The sequence below is a fragment of the Cervus canadensis genome, chromosome 25 (assembly GCF_019320065.1).
Source record: "Cervus canadensis isolate Bull #8, Minnesota chromosome 25, ASM1932006v1, whole genome shotgun sequence".
NCBI classification, from domain to species: Eukaryota; Metazoa; Chordata; class Mammalia; order Artiodactyla; family Cervidae; genus Cervus; species Cervus canadensis.
In genome coordinates, this window is record NC_057410.1 from 26,161,316 (window position 1) to 26,166,168 (window position 4,853).

General features: G+C 38.2%; 1 protein-coding gene across 1 annotated transcript in view; it reads left to right on the forward strand.

Moving 5' to 3' along the window:
- The window catches only part of LOC122427692 (tubulin alpha-1C chain), a 1,128,437-nt gene that overhangs the window by 770,172 nt on the left and 353,412 nt on the right, over nt 1-4,853 (forward strand). The window lies entirely within an intron of this gene.

The window sequence follows — 4,853 nt, forward strand, 5'->3', positions numbered from 1 at the left end:
TCACTCCAGTATTCTTGCCTGGAGAATCCCATGGACAGGAGAGCTTGGCAGGCTACAGTCCATGGGGTCACAAAGAGTCAGACACAGCTTACCAACTGAACAACAACAGCTCATACAACTCAACATAAAAAACCAACCCGATGGACAGAAGACCTAAATAGACATTTTTCCAAAGAAGATACACATATGCCCAAAAGGCTCAACACTGCTAATCATCAGGGAAATGCAAATCAAAACTACAATGAGATACCACCTCACACCTATCAGAATGGCTACTGTCAAAAGACCACAAATAAATGTTGGCAAGGATGTGGCGAAAAGGGAACCCCAGTACACTGTTGGTGGGAATGTAAACTGGTGCAGCTATTATGGAAAACAGTACTGGAGGCTCCTCAATAAACTAAAAATGGAACTACCATATCATCCAGTGATTCCACTCTTCGGTATAAACCTGAGGAAAATGAAAACACTAATTTGAAAAGATAATATGCACCCCAATGCTCATAGCAGCATTATTTATAATAGGCAAGATATGGAAGCAATCAATGTGTCCATCAACAGATGAATAGATAAAGAAGATGTATTATACACACAAACACACACAAAATGGATTACTCAGCCAAAGAGAAGAATGAAAATTTGCCATTTGCAACAGCACAGATAGACTTAAGAGGGTATTATGCTTAGTGAAATAAGACAAATACTCTGTTATCACTTATATGTGGAATCTTTTAAAAAATATATATGTCAAACTATTATAAATCAATAATACTTTAATCTTTTTAATTAAAAAAATATTTATTTGACTGACCAGGTCTTAGTTACAGCATGTGGGATCTTCAATCTTTAGTTGTGACATGTGGGATCTAGTTCCCTGACCAGGGATCAAACCCAGGTCCCCTGCATTAAGAGTGCAGTCTTGGCCACTGGATCACCAGGGAAATTCCTTAAACTTTTTTAAAAGGTAGAGTAAGAGGGCAGTCTTTCTACTTGACTGTCTTTGAGCTGGAACATTTGTCATCCCCTGCCTATGGACTTGGACTGCAGCTTTCACTACTGGCTTTCCTAGTTTTCAGGCTTTTGGACTCAAATTGGAACTATACCATCAACTATAGCCTTCTTGGATCTCTAGCTTGCTGACTATAGGTCCTGAGAGTTCTCAGACTCCAAAACCACATGAAACAATTCCCTATAACATTTTTGAAAATTCATACATAAATATATATATGTCCTACTGGTTTGGACTACACATCCATATTAACAGGAAAACTTAGCTCTTCATTTTAGTTGTTGTATAATATTCCAATTACATGAGTAGATTAATTTATTCCATTTCTCTAGTGGAAAGATCACTGATCTTTTCCCACTTTTCCCCCACTTATAAACAGCAGTGCAATTAGTTTCCTTGTTCTAGTTTCTATAAAAGATACTTAGCTTTACTAGTTACTAAGTTGCTTTTCCAAAAGTTATGTCAATGTTACTCACACTGGCAACATTTCCTCATTCTGTTGGTGTAAAGTGGATTCTATTTATTTTACATATCATTGATTTCTAGTAAGGTTGATCACCTTTTTATTGATTATCCATTGGCATATTCACTCTTTAGGAATTACCTATTCATATCCTTTGTTCCCTCCCCTATCTCCTTTTCTTCCTATTGGGTTGTCCTTGTCATTTCTTTAATTATATACATTCTGGATACTTGTATTTTGTTAGGTTATATGTGCTGCAGGCTTGAGATAATCTTTTGGAACTTTTCTATTTGGTGGGGGGTGTTGGTGGTAGTGTATTAGTAAGAACCCCAACATTGTCTGCATCCTCATGTACAGGTCTTCCCAAAACAGGCCCAGAGATAATTAATCTGAGATCAATTTTCCTGCAAGTTCTTACCTGGGGATGGGGTTTGGGGGTTGTGATGTTTCCCAGACCACATAGGAAGTATGCATTTAGGTTCTCAAATTCATATGAAGTATGGGCCCAGAATTTGAGGATATTTGCAAGAGCATCCTGACCTCCCAAGCCCAAGCATTCAAACATCTTTGCTTTCTCCTTTTGCCAACTGCGTGGATTTTTCATAGTTCCCTCCTTTTGCTGTTGCTTTAACTCGAGGTCTCAGTTCAGCTTCCTGCATGGGGCCACAGCCTTGTCTCTTGTCAGCATTAAAACCCCAGTCTTTATTCCTTCAGTAACTGCATCAAAGGTTTTGCCTTCTGCTCTAGTTTTCAACTGCTTTGCATCTCTTGTGTCCCTTTCTTAGAAGCTCAGCTGTGCATTAAAGGGAAGAAAAACAAAAACCACCTCAAGTTTATCCACCATTTCTAGATGTTTGTCTCAAGTTATTTCATATCAACCAGAACTGATATCTTTCATATACTCCTATCTCTCCTAAATATAATACCTTCCTATTCCTGTTTTCCTGGCAAAGCTCTACTCATCTTTAATGGTCCAGCTCCACTTTCAAATTTTCTCTCACCTTGCCAAGAACAATTTAGAACCGTCGCTATCACATTGTATCATCCCCCCCGCCCCCCTTTCCTTACTGGTGTCTGAGCTCTTTGAAAGTAGAAACCAGATCTTGTTCATCTTTGTGTCTCTAGCTTCTCTGCCACAATGCCTTTCATCAAGTAGGCACTTGATAAATATTTCATTGAAGTGAAAGTATCTTCCTGCAGGCATATTGGATCTAAAGTCTGAAGAACTTCCTTTAAAATAAGCATACTACCACCAACTACACTCATGATTATTTTTAGGATTGTGAAAGCTCTGTTGTGTCCAACTCTTTGCGACCCCATGGACTATACATATACAGTCCATGGAATTCTCCAGGCCAGAATACTGGAGTGGGTAGCCTTTTCCTTCTCCAGAGGATCTTCCCAACCCAGGGATCAAACTCAGGTTTCGCTCATTGCAGGTGGATTCTTTACCAGCTGAGCCACAAGGGAAACCGAAGAATACTAGAGTGGGTAGCCTGTCCCTTCTCCAGTGGATCTTTCCAACCCAGGAATTGAACCAGGGTCTCCTGCATTGCAGGCGGATTCTTTACCAACTGAGCTATCAGGGAAGCCCTGGTATGGCTTCCCAATTTATAGCAGCTTCCCACTTAGGGTCAAGGTACAATCCGAACACTCATTTATAGAATGTGGATAATAATCCCTACTTTTACAAAGTGTTCTGAAGTTCACTGAAGTTGTGAAATCATCTTCAAAGCAGTTAAGCCCTATACAAACGTGTTAACTTTTCAGTAAATAATAAAGTTAAAACTTCATGTGGGATCTAGTTCCCTGACTAGGGATAGAACCCACACCCCCTATAGTGGAAATGTGGAGTTTAATGGCTGGACCTCCAGGGGTCTCTCAAATTCTTTTATATTCAAAAAAGGAGAGGTAATGCCTTGCTTCTCTTATAAATATTCCTAGTTCTCGGGTAGGGATGATGTGTTTGCATCTAACCTGCTCTCAGGCATGAAACCTTCCAAGGCCATCTATAAATCTGGCCTCACAACAGTCTTGCCATCCCAGTTAACACGATTATCTTCCAGTTCTGGATTCAAGCCCTCTAGCATTCTCACTTCCCTCCAATTCCAACTATATGCTCAGAACAAGCCCTGTTCCTATAACCGACTCTAATCTCAATTCAGTCATCCAAAGTTAACTCTAATCAGTCTATGCCTCTGACTAGAAGTGTCTTCAACAACTATTCTTCCTTATGTGAAGTCTTGAGAAGTGTTACAGTATAGTGATTAAGAATAGAGACTCTGAGTTTGATTCTTTACTAGGTGTTTGAGTTTAGCGAAGTTAGCCTATTTTGCTGTATTTTAGTCCTCTATAAAGTGCTTGATACTGTACCTGGTACGTAATAAAGAGCTATGTGTTAGCTATTATTATTTTAATTATACCACGTGTCAGATTAACTGGGCCAACTAATTCAATCGTATTTACAAAGCAATTGTTCAAACTTCAAAAGGCATACATATCTTGTCTGACTTTCCAAAGCATTTTCATGTTTCACAATTACTATTCAACAATATGGTAAGTTGAGGAACTAAATGTAAGACTTTAGTCTTTTAGTCTTCCTGACTAGTTCTGACTAAATAACTACGTAAAATTTTTTAGAACTTAATTTGCCCTTGTGCTATATATAGTAAGTCTTTTTTAAAATCCAGTCACTCGGTAAGATAAATTTAGTAGGGTCAATATCCCAGTAATGTCAATGAACATCAAAAGAGTGTCTGATTCTTAGAACAATAACCTACAATAACCTATTTCTTTCCATTTTTATCTGTCTCCTTAACATTGTTAAGGAAGCACTGCATATGTCTTAATGTACCCAAGAGCATCTGGAAATATTTTGATAACCTGAATATTCACTAAATGGAAAATATTCTAAGCGATAAATACTACTATTGGTAATTTTGCCTTAAACCTCAACTGTAGAAAAATCTAGACTAGGAAAATTGATTCTCCATGGGCTAAAAGACAAACCAGAATTAAAAGAGAAAACATTGGTTTAGACTCACTTATTGCCATCTTAGGATGTTAACTGGCAGTCTCTGTAGTCAATAAAATGGGAAATACAGGAAATACTCAGGTGTCTTAGCTCTTCAACCAGTCTTTGCTGCTTAGGCTATATACATGCTTTTATTTGCTCAGTATTTTTTCTTATGAACACTACACATGTTTATTTTTTCTTAAAATATAAAGCCTTAAAATGCAGGTACTCTCTCTCTAGCATATGCCCAGAAAGGAAAAACTTGGTGTCCAATGGCCTCTAGAATCAGACCTGAAAAAGTTATTAATCAGACTGTGGATTCAGGGAACTGGGGATAGAGTCACTAAAGAGGTTGAGACAGCAGA